Source organism: Armigeres subalbatus, chromosome 3 (assembly GCF_024139115.2).
Source record: "Armigeres subalbatus isolate Guangzhou_Male chromosome 3, GZ_Asu_2, whole genome shotgun sequence".
Taxonomy (NCBI): domain Eukaryota; kingdom Metazoa; phylum Arthropoda; class Insecta; order Diptera; family Culicidae; genus Armigeres; species Armigeres subalbatus.
The window spans coordinates 94283725-94302713 of NC_085141.1; the positions used below are offsets into that span (position 1 = coordinate 94283725).

General features: G+C 42.0%; 1 pseudogene; it reads left to right on the plus strand.

Annotated features, from left to right (window-relative positions):
• The window catches only part of LOC134221810 (histone H3.v1-like), a 30474-nt pseudogene extending 12706 nt beyond the window's left edge, over positions 1-17768 (plus strand).
• The last annotated feature ends 1221 nt before the right edge of the window (positions 17769-18989 follow it).

The following is an 18989-nucleotide window of genomic DNA, read 5'->3' on the forward strand; positions in this document are numbered from 1 at the left end:
AGGTTGTATTATTATTATTTATTCAGACTAAGGCCGAAGTGGCCTGTGCGGTATATAAGAGTCTTCTACATTCGGCTCGGTCCATGGCTACATCTAACCACGCATGTCTGGAGGGTCCGCAAGTCATCTTCCCCGATCGATCCACCTTGCCCGCTGCGCACCTCGCCTTCTTGTACCCGTCGGATCGTTGTCGAGAACCATTTCACCGGTTATTTCCGACATTCTGGCTACGTGCCCGGCCCACCGCAGTCTTCAATTTTGCGGTGTGAACGATGGATGGTTCTCCCAACAGCTGATGCAATTCGTGGTTCATTCGCCTCCTCCACGTACCGTCCGCCATCTGCACCCCACCATAGATGGTACGCAGCACTGTCCTTTCGAAAACTCCAGTGCGCGTTGGTCCTCCACGAGCATCGTCCAGTCTCGTGTCCGTAGAGGACTACCGGTCTAATGAGCGTTTTGTAGATTGTCAGTTTAGTACGGCGGCGAACTCTATTCGATCAGGCGTCTTGCAGGTCAAGTATATGCGATTTCCAGCCACTACGTCTCGAATTTCTCTGCTGGTATCATTTTCGGCGAGTCACCAGTGAGCCCAAGAACACAAATTCTTCTACCACCTCGATTTCGTCACCACCGATGACAACTCGCGGTGGGTGGCTATATCTTCTCTTGAACTTCTTCCTATCATAGCTTCGTCTTCGACGTGTTTATGACTAGTCCGATTCGCTTGGCTTCCCTCTTCAGTCTGATGTAAGCTTCCTCCATCTTCTCAAAGTTACGTGCCATGTTGGGAGGTTGTATACTGTTTTATTTGCAACTTTTTTATAACTGAAATAATAATGATAAAAGAAACTATGTTTGTTTTAATTACGTTTGAATGGAACTATTATCCGGAATTTGGCCTTCAGTACAGTAGTATTGATATCACATGACACATTTAGTAATGGTTTTAAAATCTCCTTCCTTCATGGTGTACAATCATAAGCGTTTTAGCAAATCGTCTAAGACGAGTTTAGTACTTTCCATTTAATTCCACTAAGATTTGTTATCTTTGCAGATACGTATTTCGACCTCAACTGTGACACGACAAATCAAGTAGTGGAATAAAATGGGATGGTACAAACTCGTCTTATGACAAGCATAAAGCTTTGCTAAATATTGCTAAAACACGTTTTATACGGTGATGCTAAACGAAATTTTGCGGAGCTGGCATTGGCAAAAACTAAATTCGTTTTTTTGTCACCACGTGCCTCGGGTCTCCAAATTTCCATTCCAGGGCTGCTTACAGATTTCGTCTCCGCTGTTCTGTGAAAAGTATGGCCGATGGAAGTCTTGATTTACGTTGACATCGGTTTTTGATGCCATCGTCAATGGAGCTCAACCTTTGAAACACAGTTGCGAAGCCATCAGGCGCGAATTATGAACCGTAAACTTTGGCTGATGAGTATTTGCAGCTTCTGCATGATCTCGAAATTTGTTGCGTTGACTAATCTCATTGGATATAAATAAAAGCGTACTGTTAACCAGGTAGACTCGACAAAAAATGACATTTAAGAGTGTCGCATATTTAACCGATACATGTTGGGGAGTACAAATGGAGGCATGCTGAAACCGTAAAGCAGCGTCTCGGTTCTGCTTTTGAGGTGATGGTAATGACCTCACATATTTACATTTAAACTGATTGCTTAAACACGTGGTGAGCCTGCCTTGTTTTTGTATGACGTGAATTGTTATATGTTTCTTAAGTTCGCAAAAACAGTCCCAGCCAAGATGAATACACCACTAGGTGTTCCAATGTATAACTCACAATTCAGCCATCTTGGATTTTAGTATGGGAGAGCCAGCCGGTTTGTTTTCGTTTTGCATTGAAAATGAATTTTTCACCCCCGCTTTCTTCTCTTCCACAAACTAAGCACATTGCAACACCTAGCTGTGTATTCATCTTGGTCCCAGCCTACTTGATCCGTGCTCGGATGTTGATCCTAAAAGGTGCTCCACTTCTTATTGCGTCACGGAAAAATACGCTGTATAAAATTACCCATTGGTTATTTTCTCTAGAAAATTTGGGTAGCATTAGTTTAGAGTGTATTGTAAGCTGTTTTTACAGCTTTTTTACCTTAAATGACAAACTTAACTATGTGTTTAAAAAAAAAACATCTCTTCCAAAAAAAAAAAGAAAATCTGACTTCCAAAGAAAAAAAGAAACGATGATATCACGAAGTATCACACACCGAGTTGTTCGGACGGTGGCAAACGAGCCTCTATTGACGTTGCAGAAGCAAGATATTTGATGCAAATGTATAGAATGACCATTTCATGAGACAGTCTCATTTATGAAAAATTTAAATTGGCATCAAGTGTTGATAAATCGCTGAGAATTGTAACTTTCTGAAAGGAAAATATTCTTCGTTTTGGACAGTGCAACATATTTTTGACCCGCAAATGTACGCATTTTGGACACGCCCAATTTAGTTTCTTCAAAGTCGAATTTCTAATTTACCCTGGTCAATTGAGCCGAAGCAAAGTCTTATGTTTCGAGTGGCATATATCAATAAGAAGAATTCTGCGTTTTCTATTCGCCAAAAACTAATTGCGTGAAGCGAAACCAGTGAAACAGATGCTTAAAAATATTATTTTCCTGAAGCCAATGAGGGATGCGCAGCATTGATTTTAGTTCAGAAATCAAGAAAATGTCGCCAGGAGGGTCGAAAATGTGTAGGGGTCCAAATCGAGTTGGTTACCCTATGTCTTTTTGGATTTTCATAGTTTGTCACGGTTATGCTTTCATCTTATTTCAAAAGTTCAAAATCAAAGTTCAAAAATATAATAGTTTGAAGATATAAACATTCCTGTTCTATTGGACTACCAGCTCCGATCCTCTTCAAAGAAGACTGAATGATTTTAGAACTTCATCAAAATGAGCACATGTACACAAATCCGGCCAATGAAATTTCGAACGATCATGTCTTCTATTGATCAAATTCCTATAAAGTGTTTTTTTTTTCTTTCTTTTTTTTCGTAATTCTTCCACAGAAAGATAAGAAATTATAAATGTGAAGAACCTTTTTTACAATGGCAGAAACATCTACAAAGCATTCGAATTTGATGAAAGTATCAGGACTAAACTTAAGCAACATTCGTACTAACAACGGAGATTGCATTAAGGAAATATTTGAATAGTCATCACAAGATCCACAAATCTTGTTTCATTTGATTTTTTGGCGATTTTGAAAGGATCATCAGAGAACTCTTTTGTGCCTGCCTGGTGTGTAATAAGAATGTAATATTTTTTTCAATTCAGATCGAAATCCCTCACATCTGGAATTTGATCGGTATTTAAGGACCTCAAAACATTTTCGAATGTTGTCCTCAGGGTTCATATACATTTTGGAAATGCAATCATTTTTTTTAAACTTTTTTTGAGTGATTTTTTATATTGGCGAGAATTTATCACTGATTGGAAATCAGTTGTATTTTCCGCGAATTTTGTAATGTTAGTTCCAGGACGAATGAGCGATAAACTTAGTCAAACAATTTCTATTACAACCCATGCGCAGATGGTTCAATTTTTCAAAATACATCCCGGCTAGAGTGCCCTATACCAGAGACTCTGAGTGCCTATGCTTCAGCGTATATAGGTTAAGATATTCTTCAGTTATCTAAGACTAAGTTGACGACGAGCTCGCTTCATGACTTCTTATTGGCGTAACTTGAACGTCAGCTCGGCATCGAGAACAACTCCAAGATCAAAAACAGAATAAGCATGGTTTAGCGGATCATCACCGGTTATATACCCTAACAGCACAACTTGTTTCACTACTGAACATTTCACTATTTTGCAACTATTCGGAAAGAAACAATCTTTGCGTATTGCATCAAATATAACTGTCTTGTAATTTTAAAAGCGCATGGGGTGAGCCTAAGGAACATCCTCGATTGCAGTAAAATTGCAATAATTTGAAAATACTACAGCGGAAAAAATAAAATAAAAATATAAAACTGGATTCGATTTATGGATCTTGTGATTGATAGTCTTTCACTCTACCACACCACCATCCAACACTTCGATGAGACTGTATGTTGACTCACCAGAAAAAAAACAAGTTAATTCACCGAGTAGTGATACTACCTTTCTCGCATTTAGCCAAGGCACCAACCTTATATGGCGCTAATAAAGGTGGATATACGGTTTTCTTAATAACTTTTAAACGCAACGGTTGATCGTTAAGAAATTCAGTAGTGATCAACTAAGCTTTACCACCTTTCAAATGCAACTTGTTGTGAGAAAATCGGATGAGGATTGATATATGATAAGTTGTCTAATGTTTTTCTTAGCTTTTGTGCACACACACACAAAAACACACACATACAAACGGACAGACAGACATTTGATCGATTGGTATATAACACTATGGGTCTCCGAGACTTAAAAAAGTTCGTTTTCGGAGTGAAATGATAGCCTTTCGGTACAACTCCAGAACAGTTTGAACAGCATAGCATAGCATATGTGATTGTACAAATCGTGGGTGGCTACTTGTTTAAACTACTTGTTTTAACACCACGATTTTAGACCATAAATACATTACTGACCTCAGGGCTTTCTCTAAAGGCATGCGATGGCCATACTGGTGTCCACCAGTTGGGTCGCAAGAAAACAGTTTCTTTGAGTTGTCGAATGGCTTAAGGGTTGGACCCAGAAGCGTCGAGCTCAAAAGTCAGAATTGGTCGTGCCCCACGTTGGGCGCCAATGTAACCGTTCGTCAAAAGCTCTAAATGAATTGCCGCAAACACAGTGACTTATGCGCCACTCTCAACGTTGAGAGACCACTGGTCGTGTTATAATGATTGCCGACTTAGCTTTAGGAAGCATGAGCGCAATCTAGGGGTTTAGCGGTTCCAAAGCTAGACAACGAAAATTCAGAGGTGAAGTTTTCCTGGGGTGAACGCACCGAAGCAGTAAATGAACGTAGGCAAAAACGTACTCTATCTGGCACATAGACGTAAACTCAACACATTCCCGGGCAGACTAACAAACCACAGGGCTTAGCGAGATAAATAAATTAACGCAATAGAAACTTAGATTGAATTCATTTATGTGATTCATTTTTCCAAATATTCATTTTGTGTAGTGTAGGTGTTGTTGTGTGTGTGACATGGCCGGATTAACGACATACCTGATCAGGGTTTATGCTCTATGCTGGCAGCTGGGTACCAGCGGGGCTGTGTCGTCATCGAGAGAGATGAGTGGACGCGCCAGCTACAGGATGTCAATCAGTAGTGCGACGGAACACCGAGCTCTTCGCAGATGCATCGCCGGAATAGGCACACGTGCGTTGATGGCCGATTTAGAGTTGCGAGAAGGGCAGTGGCTGATGGTCCGATACTCTGCCGTCTCCTCCCTCGGAAGCGTCACGGGTCTCCAACTGGCCTTCGCCTGCGGGACTACACAGCCACCGGGACAAGGGATACTTTCCGGAGATTCTCGGTAGGTCGGAAGGCCTCACTTCTCGTTTGCTACCGTATGTGGCGGGCCCGCACGGCCGGTTCACACCGCGTGGACAGACGTTCCAGCGGAACGGAAAAAAGAAACCCGTACAAAGCGTCGTTCGGACGCTGCTGTCCGACATGAATCTTGGTTAGGTGTGTAATACAGTAATATCCCGATTTTGTCACCCCCCTGGTGAATTTTGGGGTGATAAAACAGGGTATGTAACAAAATTGGAAAAAAAATATTTTCATTTTTTTTAATTCATTCCACAAATATGAATCATTTTATGCCTTGGAAGGCCTGCGTGAACGTACCCGTTATTTCTTGTCGAAATTGCTTACAGAATATTTCCCAGGTACTCAAGTCGTTCGTAATAAACTACAGGCGGTGAAAGTTAGTTCGGAAAATCAATGTTTTTTTGGTATTATTTACGAAAATAAAAAGAATGACAAATTTTTTGGGGTGACAAAATCGGTCGAACGACAAAATCGGGACGTGATAAAATCGGTCGAAAACGTGATAAAATCGGGGGTAGACAAAATCGGGGGTAGACAAAATCGGGGAGTGACAAAATCGGGTCAGTACTGTAATTAAATAAATGAATTCAATGGATAATTACCTTTAAGTACTAAAATAAATTGCTCGAGAGTAGAGCGTTCGCCTCGTGCGAAATTAAACGTACTCGAACTATTTAAATAATTTTAAGAAAATAGAAATAAGAATGTATAAGTTTTCATCACTGCACTACAAGTTGTACTTTATGTAACTTCACTTTTGATACACACTTAGAAACTTTTTAAAAATAGCTATCGCACTGAAACTGGCTTCTACTTTCAGCCAAGTTAAAATAGAAATGGCAAGACGTTTCAGAAGCACATAGTTCCTCAAATTTGCGTAGTCATAGCTTTAGTAATTAAGAAATTTACTAATACATTCATATTATTTTTAGACGAGTTTTATAGTATTACTTTGAAGCTAAATAATTTCTCTCAGGACTCATTAATATTTAATCTACTTTGTTCTAACTTTTATCCTAAAAGCATATTAGAAATGGCAGCTTTTTATTACACAACTTTATGGCAAGTGGCAGTTGTGTAAATGGTTCCGAAATATTAAGTATCAATTTATCTAAATTAGTTGATTTAATTATTTATTAACTGGAACGTAAAAATTAATGTGAGAATATTCATGCAAAATACTAGACATCGTTACAACCTTCTTTATTGAATTACTGATATTTATATGTTTACAATGATAGGAGGTAACTTGTTGCGTCGTGTGAGACAACGAGTGACAAATAAACTCAAATCCATCCTTGCGCCTCAGCAATATCGGTTATTGCCGTAGTCAATTTGGCTTGGCTTTGTAATTTGATTCCTTCGAACTACATGCTATCGCTCCGGACCTCAGGCAGGTAGAGAAAGAGGCGATAGAGCAATGTACGATGGTGAATGACTTCCATATGTCCGTTTTAAATTCATAGCATGCATCTCTATGCTCGATGATTGATTCGGTGCTAGGATGGCTTGGTATGTGATTGTTCTGTTTATGGTTATGGGGTTTATTAAAATAATGGTAATACGGTATGCTACAATTGGCAAATTGGTACTTGGGATTGGCACCTTTTCCTACACAGTAGCAGTTGTATACCTGGCCACGTCCTTACAATCACGGAAGGAAGGGAAGAATGTTAGTTCAACATCTACTAGTGAAGATGCATATACAACCTTCATAGATGTCTCAGGAAGGGAAATTGTTGTTAGTGGGTAAGGTGAATAATAGGGAGCTCTATTCGACAATATAGAGCGTTTGTCATTAACAGTATATGCTGAAAAATTATTAAAATATATTCATCAATTTACTTACAAACCGTCCAAAGGAGAACAAAGTAACCTGGATCTTACAAATGTTTCGCATCACATACAAAATGTTCAACCGCACACTTATTCACCGAACATTAAAAATAAAACCAAAAACTCGGATTTTACAGATGATTCTAAATCCTCCTGAAACACGTCCGATCACGCACCAATGCAATTGTTTACTCACTCGGCCGCGCGAACTTCTGTTTACTGAGCAGAAACACGACTAAACAGGCACTGACGGCCACGCAATGCAGAACACAATATTTCGGCAAATCGCGCGATCGTTCTGCTGTCCGAAACAAGAGCCAACACGCACTGAACTCAGATCCTACAACATCTCATACGCCAAAATTTGAGACGCAAATAAAAGAGAAATACTCGGAGGCCACGATTGGGTTGATACCGCCACTGGGGATATCATGGAAGCCGTGGTTGATTCGGTGGACCCTTTTATTCAAACACCAGGACAATTCGGAGATCCTAGAACATCACAGTTTATTATCATATATGTTGCCTGTATAGTTTACATTCAGGCACGGCAAATGCTGGGTAAAGCGTACCATTGGTACTTCGCGTACCTGAAGGAATAAATAGACCCCATCTCGCGGTCCTTGCCTCTTACCCAGCAACTCCTATCCCTACCTCCCGCGGTGCTGGCCGGGATACAGGCAACCTTAAGGAAGATCGGTAACCAACCCCGTGGGAACTATGGTCGTATGCTGACAGGGAAGGGGGTTTGCTCCTCTGGAGTGCAAATCTTATTAATCTGTTCTCCATGTCAGGATCGGCTCACAGCGTCTGTTCTCCATGTTAGGGGCGGCTGATCATCGTCCGAGTGCCACGAGGGACTCTAAGTGAAACTGTGCACCATGTCCACCGGAAATAAGGAGGAATGGTCCTCCGGAAATTTAGGGGGTTTGGTGTCAGGCCCCGCAAGCTAGCTGAAAAACAAAAACTCACGCAACGAACAATCAACAAGGGAGTACGGACCGGAACCATCGGCGAAAACCACTGCGACGAAAAGGGACTAGCGATTGGAAACTCGGTTCGTGGAACTGCAAATCTCTCAACTTCATCGAGACACACGCATACTCGCGGATGTGCTCAAGGACCGTGGATTCGGCATCGTGCGCTGCAGGAGGTTTGTTGGAAGGGATCAATGGTGCGAACGTTTGGGAGTAATCATACCATCTACCAGAGCTGCGGCAACACACGAGCTAGGAACGCTTTCAAGTGATGGGCGATATGCAAGGCGCGTGATCGGGTGGTGCCGATCAATGAAAGAATGTGCGGTTGAGGATCAAAGGCCGGTTCTTCAACTTCAGCATAATCAACGTCCATAGCCCACACTCCGGACGCATTCTACGCGCAGCTGGAACGTGAGTACGACAGCTGCCCAAGCCACGACGTCAAAATCATCATAGGAGATTTGAACGCTCAGGTTGGCCAAGAGGAGGAGTTTAGAGACTATTGGAAAGTTCAGCGCTCACCGGCTGACGAACGAAAACGGCCTACGACTAATTGATTTCCGCCTCCAAGAATATGGCCATTCGCAGCACCTACTTCCAACACAGCCTCCCGTATCGGTACACCTGGAGATCACCACTGCAGACAGAATCACAAATCGACCGTACCTCGGGAAATATGGGAAATGGCGGACGCATTAAAATTCCTTGATTGATAAAGTAGATCGAGAATATGTTCTAATGGATTTAGATAAATGGTAGATGATTTCGGAAAGACGGACAAACGAAACTTCACAACTACTTTCAAGGAAGGGGTCAGAACAACAATGTTCGGTACCGACGAGCGCCGCGGTACGACCTAGAGCGACTGAAACACCTGATGTCGCCACTGCGCGGCAGCAACTCGAGGCAGCGTTGCCGAAGAGGGTGAGCTCGATGGGCCCTCTTGACTGCTGGAATACAGTCAAAGCAGCCATTAACGACGCGCAGAGAACACGTCGGGTATATGGGTCGAAGTCGACGGAACGTGGTTCGACGAAGAGTGCAGACAGATTCTGGGGAGAAGGACGCAGCGCGGCGCTCGTGCTGCACAAGGTACCCGGCAGAACGTGGAACGTTATAGACGGAAGCGGAGACACAGACCCCCTTTTCAGGAGAAGAAACGCCACCGAAGAAGCGGAGTGCGAGGAGATGGAACACTGTGCCGTTCTCAAGATACACGCAAGTTTTATCAGAAGCTAACGCATCCCGCAAAGGCTTCGTGCCGCGAGCCGAAATGTGCCGGGATAAGGATGGGAGCATCTTGACGGACGAACGTGTGGTGATCGAAAGGTGGAAGCAGCACTACGAGGAACATCTGAATGGCGCTGAGAGTACAGGCAGTGAAAGTCAAAGCAGCGGAGGAGATGACTACGTCAGTTCAGCGGACGATGGAAGCCAACCACCTTGAGGGAAGTTAATGATGCCATTCAACAGCTGAAGACCAATAAAGCAGGTGGTAAGGATGGTATCGGAGCTGAGCTCATCAAGATGGGCCCGGAGAAGCTGCCCACTTGCCTGCACAAACTGATAGTCAGAATCTGGGAAACCGAACAGCTACCGTAGGAGTGGAAGGAAGGGGTTATATGCCCCATCTACAAGAAAGGCGACAAACTGGAGTGTGAGAACTTTCGAGCGATCACCTCCTTAATGCCGCCTACAAAGTGATATCCCAGATCATCTTCCGTCGTCTGTCACCATTAGTGAACGAGTTCGTGGAAGTTATCAGCCGGCTTCGTTGACGGCCGCTCGACAGATCTTTACTGTAACGCAAATCCTTCAAAAATGCCGTGAATACCAGGTCCCAACACACCATCTGTTCATTGATTTCAAGGCGGCATACGACAGTATAGACCGCCTAGAGCTATGGAAAATTATGGACGAACAGCTTCCCTGGGAAGCTTACCAGACTGATCAAAGCAACGGTGGATGGTGTGCAAAACTGTGTGAAGATTTCGGCGACTCCGGTGCGTTCGAATCGCGCCGGGGACTAAGTCAAGCTGATGGACTTTCGTGCCTGTTTTCAATATTGCGCTAGAAGGTGTCATGCGGAGAGCCGGGTACGATTTTCACAGATCCAGTCAATTTATTTGCTTCGCGGATGACATGGACATTGTCGGCCGAACATTTGCAAAGGCAGGCCTGTACACCCGCCTGAAACGTGAAGCAACAAAAGTTGGACTGGTGGTGAATGCGTTAAAGACAAAGTACATGCTTGTGGGCGGAACCGAGGTGCGACAGGGCCCGCCTGGGAGCAGTGTTACGATAGACGGGATACCTTCAGGGTGGTCGAGGAATTCGTCTACCTCGGTTTTGCTAACGGCTGACAACAACGTTAGTCGTGAAATACGAAGGCGCATCATCTGTGGAAGTCGGGCCTACTACGGGCTCCAGAAGACTGCGTCGAAAAGATTCGCCACCGCACCAAATGTGCATGTACAAGACCTTATAAGACCGGTTGTCCTCTACGGACATGAAACATGGACAATGCTCGAGGAGGACCCAGTATCCAGAAGGGCTAAAGCCGGAAGGAGATGGGCGGGAACATGTTGCAAGAATGCCGGACAACCCTGCAAAGATGGTGTTCGCTTCCGATCCCAGGTACGAGACGCGTGGAGCGCAGCAGCGAGATGGCCAGGTGCAGAACGACTTGGCGAGCGTGGGGCGTATCCGAGGATGGAGAGATGCGGCCTCGAACCGTGCATTGTGGCGTCAAATTGTTGATTCAGTGTTATCTGTTTAGATGTTAACTACATAAATGAAATGAAATAATTTACATTCAATTTAACAAGTTCACAGAAGACTACATGCTTTTAAATATTTTCTGCAGTTTCGTACATCCTGTAGTATGAGGTGGTTTCATCAGGCAACGAATTATCACCGTATGCATAACAGGGATGTTTAAAATATGTTCCTACTTTTCAGGTGATGTCTTTCATATGCTATGTCAATATTTCCTTCATCACTAGATGCATAGATATCATTTTCGGTAATAAAATATAAGTATATAAAAAAATTGCATATTTCTAGATCCGTTGCTTTATTCCCACAGCTCTAGCAAAAAATTAAACATCCCTAGACGCAATCAAGCATAGCATAGTTACGGTGTACTTCGTAGATTGGACACTTGTGATACTCATTTTTTCTTCTGAAATACTTATTCAGATTGCTATCAGATGTCAAGGTGAGTGTGGTTCGTGATTTCAATCTAGGATAAAAATTACAAAAGCATGAGGATTACTACTCCTGGCCATGCCCATCTTCACCGTAACTTAGGAGGGGAAGGAAGTGTTGACTAAGTTAGATATTGGGGAAGGATTCGCCTCTAGCTGACAATGTGACCGTGGTAGATCTTATACCGCAACACACCAAGCAAAGGTGTCTACCCAGCGTTACGGGGTTGAACATACCTAGACACAATCAAGATGATGAACTAACTTTTCCATCTTTCGGTTCGGAATACCCATGTCACATAACTTCTAAATTACTGATAGGGTCTCCAGTAGCCTTGCGAGCAAACGAGTAGGATTGCCAATCCGCAGATGGCGAGCTCGATTCTCGGTCCGGTCTAGGACACTCATGCAATGAGGGGCTTTCAATCAATAACTGAGGAAATGCTAAAAGAATACCAAGTTCTTCAGGAAACTAAAGAATAAATCCTAAAACGTCCCCTGAAATTCCTACAAGAATTTGTTTCGTATGTCAGTCTGAAAATATTTCATAACCTTATTTGCAATTTGCTTGGAAATTTAAAAATATTTTCCTCTCAAAATTCCTAATGAACTTCATTTGAATAAAACTTCTAGGAATTTCTCCGAAAATTTCTCCAGGAAATCCATAGGAAAATCCATTGAAAACTTATCTAAAAAATCCATTTGGGATCTCCTCCTTCAGAACATACTATAGAAATTCTCCAGGAATACTCCATAAGAATTCCTTCTAAAACTCTTCTAAAAAAGACTTCCGGAGTATCTCTTGAAGGAACTCTCTGCACAACACTTGAAAATTTCTGAATTTCGAAACGATTTCCGGAGTTTATGAAGAAATTTTCTGGGAATTTATAGAGGATCTATAGAGAATTCTTGAAGTAATTTCCGGATAAATTTCTGGAGAATTCAAATTTCTGAAAGAAAGTTTGGTGGGTTTCTGAAGAATTTCCGGGTTTTTTTTAAGATTTGCTGCTAATTCCTGGAAAAAATCTCGAGAAACCATGAAGGGATTTTTGGATGATTTTTAGAGATTTTAGAGGAAGTACCAGCAGAATTTTAAGAATTCCGGCTGATTCTTCGGAGAATTCCCTCAATGATTTCAGAGGAATTTTGAAGGTTGTTAACGGCGAGTAACATTGTGTGTATTCAAAATCATGATTTCGGGAATTCAGTGAAATAAATGTTAAAGACAATCCTCACAGAATCCGAATTTGAAAGTACTCGCGTTTTCAAGGGTACACCACTCAATACGGAAGCAATGTACAATTGTCATTTTATTATTTCACGCATGCTGTGACGCTTTGCGACAGTACTTTAAATGTGGAATCCTGGAATTGCATTAAATTAAGTACTGCGCCAACGTCAATTTAAAAATACGCTTGACAGTCGATTGGGTGGCTGAGTGGGTAAGATATCGGCAAATCGAAAACGGAATGAAAAAGAGATTTTGGCGTTGGCTTTAAGGCGGCAAGGGCCTCGCCGTTGAAGAGTAGAAGGTAGTAGAGTTTTGAAAGCCAAACCGGTAACAATGGTAAATAAACGAGAGAAGCCAAGTAGCCATATTCTCAATTGCGAATTCTAAGTCCTTAGTCCTTCGGCCTTAGCTAGAGCCGAGAGAATGGGATACCGATTTTGTCCCGAAGTGTTGCGAGAACCCGCCTAACACTTGTAGAAGCCGTAGCAATCTGGGTCGGTTAGGAGCCTAGTAGAAGCGACCACCGGAGAGTTACCGTTGCCATCATCCGAGATTCGCCGCCACCGTTCTTTGAAGCCTACTTCCAGGTGATCGTTGGCTACTTCATTACCATTTCCGATAAGAGTTTTATGACTCGTTTTGGGACCCCAATTAACTGTTCAAAATATGTGCTCGGTCGGTTGCGTCCCCGCTTTCCGCAACGCGTCTGAAATCTATATGAAGATATGAAGAAGTATGGGAAACGTACTTTTTGCCCTTTTGCTCCTATCGGCTTCAATTTATCGCCAATAACGTCACTCAATACGTATGCATATAGTCTGAAAGGTGCCGAAAAACTTTGAAGGTATATTGCTCGCATGTCTACACAAAATGTTATAACGCTTTGAAGATGGTTGTTCAAACTGTGTGCAAGAAATTAATATTTCTGCCAGCACTACCGGGCAGCATATGGTTGTTAGAGGGCAAAACTCTTATTCCTTCTTGTACGGATTTTTACTTTGAGAAATGGTTTAGAATATCTCCGAATAGTTCCCCAGTACTATAAGATCAATAATTTTAAAATAACACTCAGTTAAATTATTGTTCCATGTAGATCGGCAGTGCTTCAATCTTTGAAGGGTTATAACTTTTTTTTGCGGTCGTTCCAGCAACGTACCTTCTTCAGAAAAGTTCTTCGGCATTCTTAGGGTTATACTTCAACGTAATCTTTATTTATTTATTGCCAGACTAAGGCCGGAGTGGCCTGTGCAGTGCATAGAAGTCTTCTCCATTCAACTCGGTCTAAAGCTACACGTCGCGAACCACGCAGTCTGCGGAGGGTCCGAGAATTGCCCTCCACTTGATCGATCCACCTTGCTCGCTGTGCACTTTGCGTTCTTGTTCCCGTCAGATCGTTGCCGAGAACAATTTTCAGCAGATTACTTTTTTTTCAATTTCGTTTATTTAAAGGCTCAGTTGTGTATAACACTTTGGAGAGCACTCAAATTATACAATTTATGACTTATCAATAAAAAATTCGATTTCTTCTATAGCGATATTCATAGCAGTTGCTATTCTAACCCTATCTTCTGCGATCAATTGCTGTCTTTCTTTTTCATCATCGATCCACTCGTACGATGCTATTCTGCACTTTTGCTTCGGTTGTCGTCGAGGGGTATCTGGGACGGCAGGGGATGTCTGCATACAACTTGCTGAAGTGTCGTTGGCACCATTCGCTCGAGATTTACTGTCTGCCGACTCCGCAGATATCGGATGTCGCATTGTTTCTTTTTTCTTTTCTTTCTTCTGCACCAATTTTTCAACTTTGTGTTCACTGCTCTTGTAGTCGCGTCTATCTGCTATCACGGGTAAAATCCGTTCCCGGAAATGAGAAAATAATTCGTTCTAAGAATCCACGTGTTTTCATGTTTCGAAATTTTGTATGAGATCGAAAATAAAAAAGTTCAACAGGAGTTTTGAACTCGAGTACACCAGTGAGAGTCCGGCGTGCTACCTTTCAGCCGTTCTCACTTCTTGGGAAGGGAGTGTTTGAAGTATAACCGGTTATGCATTTTGTCGACTGTTGAAGCACAGACAAACAGACGTAACACTTCCCATTTCAACATCGTTCACGTGTTCAACGGTTGATTTGAAATACATCTGTGCTACGCGATTGTGCCAAGAGAGGCGCTAGTGTTCAATCGCTTTGACATTTGATTAGTGTATATGCTGCTGAATGTTTTCTGTGTTGATGATGATGATGATTGATATAGATGTATGCGTTAGGAGCAAACGTCAAATGGGAAATAATCATGGCGACTCTGTGTCTCCGATTCTGATAACAGATGGCAGTAGTGTTTTCTGAAAAGCGAATGACGATATTTTTTCGAACAGTTTGTATGAAGAGTTACGTCTGTTTGTCTGTGGTTGAAGATTGCACAGTACCATGAATAATGTTCCTGAAATCATGAATTATAATCATGATTTCGCGGCACTGATTCATGATTTCATGATTTTTTATTCATGATTGTGGGTATGCATTTGTTTGTATAATCGTGCTACTCCAGCGGCCGCAATTGCTTGTTGTGTATCATCTGAATGAGGATTGTTCTCAAGCGTTACTGTTGACCGTGTTTGCTTTTGAAATCCGTTTCGGCGTTCTAAAACAATCGGACAGACTTTCTTCAGATGCGTATCCGACTTGCATTCGAAGCACTTCAACTTTAGTCCCTCATAATAGATGCGTCCTTTCATATTACGAAAGTAAAGCACCTCCGGTATTGACTTTTCTACCTCCATGTAGAGGCCACGAACTCCAGTATACATATCAAGATGATATTCAGCCGGGAACCGTTCTCGAACCGCGCGCTTCACTTTCCCGAACTTTTCCATCACAAATGATAAATCATTGTCGGATATTTCCGGCGGTAGGTCAAAAATACGTATATACCTTGTATTAGCACCAGAAACTGACATGTGAACCATCACCTTTTCTCCATTGGTGTAATAGAAAGGTAATGAATTATCATTGTTATTCAAAACGAACTTCATCGCATCTTCTGTTTTAAAACGAATAAAAACAGATTTCTCATCGGAGATCTTATATGCTGTCTCCATCATGTGCTGGTCACCTTTTAGAGATTTCACGAATCGAACCATATCAGCAAGGGTTGGCTGAATGGCATTGTTCGGAAACAGAAATGCCAGTGTGTTTTTGACCACCACGTCGCACGGCATTGCCATCGCTGGGAATGGATAGAACGCACGATCAAAATAGGTAGCACCGATAACAAAACTGCGAGTTAAAAAACGCGTCTATACACAGTGAGCTGTGATCGTTCACTGACAGCAGATTACTGTCCGACATCTAACGTAATGTGCGCCACTTGGTTTACGAAAAGCTGAAACCTCTAAAAAATGTACGTTTTTCCATATTATTCTCCATACAAACTTCAAACGCGATGCGAAAAGCGAGGAAGCAACCATTCGGGCTCAAATTCTGCACAGTTGTTTGGGACCCCGAATGGTTCCGAAATACCATTGTTTAAAAAAAATGATCATGAAGCCCCACTCTAGGGTACGCTAAATTCTATACTTTTGGGTATTATATGATATGTCTGGCCTGTTTTGCACTAGCTGCATCGCAACAAATTTCATAGAAGATGAATAGAAACCCGTTCTAAAGATTTTTAGTTAAATGTGGTTACCTTCAGAGGTGGAATTAAATGGAATAGTACTAACTCGTCCTACAATAAGATGTAAAGAGTTGTCCTCCGAAAATGTGACTTTCGAATTACAGATTCTTAACAGTTAACCTTATCGCATCACCAAATCTTTATCGCAATCTAACCGCACATCAATAGGGTTAAACATTATCCAAAATCCTCACGCAGAATGGTTCATATTAAAAAGGCATATCACTGACACTCACATACTAGCCCCTACTACTAACCTTGTTTACTCACCCGCTTTTATTACTTAGTAAGTCAGTCATTAACCAGCCAATCTAATACAGTACGCGCTAACATTTGGTTGGTGGGTTTGGAGTTAGTTCATAAACACACAATAAAGTTATACAAACAGAAGCCGATTAACAAATAAAGCTTTCCAAACAATGGCGAAAAACGATACTAATCGAGGCCAACGGGTTTCAAAAAAACCCACTACAAATCTAGTTCCATCGCAAAAGTTCCCAGTCCCGGCAGCCTTCAAACGAATCTCATGGATCATAAGACAAACTATACAAATAGGGACCATCAAAAGTCAAGCAAATCAAACAGTAGTTATTCTCTCGGCTGTGGTGTCGCTTTTTTCTTCTGCTTCCCTACTATCTGTTCGTATTAGATGTTGATAATTCTTCCTTTCAAATATGCGGTTGCAGATAAACACTATCGGAAATTCTCTAAACAAGCCTTTCGATTACTTACAGCCGTCCAATCACCACCTCATCGACCATTTCATCAGGCTCACCCGTTGAATTCTCGGCTGCCCCCGTATCCAAACTCTCCCATTCGTAACCTTCGCATCCACCTTGGCTCCTCGGCTGGAAGAAACTTCTCCTCTGGCGCGCTGCTGAACATCATCCCAAACGCGGCTCGCCCGAAGCAGACAGCACTTGGAGTCTCACAGTGACGAGGAAAGCTTGTTGGACGAGGACGAAGAAGAACATGATGACGAAGAGCACGAAATCGAAGATGAGGACGAATCCGAAGGTCGATCTCAGCAAGATGACGATTCCGAAGCCCAGGAAGAACATCAACAGCTTCACGAAGAGGAGGAACACGTCCCCGAAGAACATGACATTCCCGTCGAGCAGAAGCTCAAGCAGATCACTCGGGAGATTGAAGAGATGACACATTCCGACCGGACGTCGACAACGGACGCCAAAGTTTCCTATCGCTGTCCGATCTGATCAAAACATCCGCCCGGCGGAGAAGGTTATCCTCAGATCGATTCGTCCTATTCGAATACCATGCGCGTTCTTGGAGAGCCATCACTCATGGAGAAAGTCGAGCGGTCAAAGTCTGAGCACTGTGAATCACCCATACTCATTATCGCCTCACCTCTCACGCACACACCTAATCCTCACACCCCATTTACCAGTACATCAACTTCATCACGCATAAGATTATGATTTTTATGGCATATGATCACATCATCATTCGAAATCATGCACTCTTGTCTCTCAATGAATCACCCTCGTCATCGTTCGTTTCGCGGTGTTTTCCGCGGACAACCAGGACTTTGCTTCGTCGACTGATCTCCGAAGCGTGGTTTGTCTCTCATGCAAGCACGCGCAGTGATATTAAACACAAATTAAAAAACAGTCGACGAAGGTAAAAGTAGCCTCGTGAACTTCCCGAAAACACCCGAACGAATCGAGTTCACCGTCCTCTCATCGCTCATCGCGCATTCGATTCATACATACCGACATACAATCATTTCATGCATCTTAAACTCATCCAGTGAAGCATTTCAGACATCATGAGACAATCGCACATAATCAAACCAGTAGAGAGGAACAAATCTGAATTTTGAATCAAAACACGAGAAAAAGTAATTAGTTGTACCATTTCATTTCATTTTTTTTGTGAGAAAGAAAGTGATAAGATTTCTTTCCGCGAAATGGAACTCAAGTTACTAAGTAAATACGATAAATATGAGAATAAAAATAAACAGATAGAAAGCGATCAATCCAAGAGAATGATTAGACTGTACTGATGTTTGAGGAGGTGAAATACAAAACAAAACAAAATAAAAAAAGAAATAAGCAGCGTTAATATACACATTTTAAGATAACCCTGGAAAGTGATAGGAAGATTTGTCTGTTCGAGAAAAAAATATAAATGTGAATCTGTAAAAATAAATAAAATAGCTACTTAATTTGATGATGACCATTGTCCTTCACCTTTCTATAACCCGTCGAACGCATAATCGGCTTATCAATGCAATGGCTCAAAATTCTGAATATTGTACAAATGCAACCAATTTATTTGCTAAAAGTAGAAGGTTGTATCAGAGACACGATCGCCATCTGGACGTAGATATAAGGGGTAAAAAACCTAAATATTTGATATTTAGTTTTGGAATTTGAATATGTTCACTGATCCTGATGATAAGCTGGTGGTTTTGTTTGATCTTTGAAGCAAATTACTGGCAAATCAATCCTCTTTATGTGTAACTTTATAGCCATAACAGCAACCAAGTGATAATCCTGCGAGGTGATTGTAATTCGGTTCTGTGATCGCC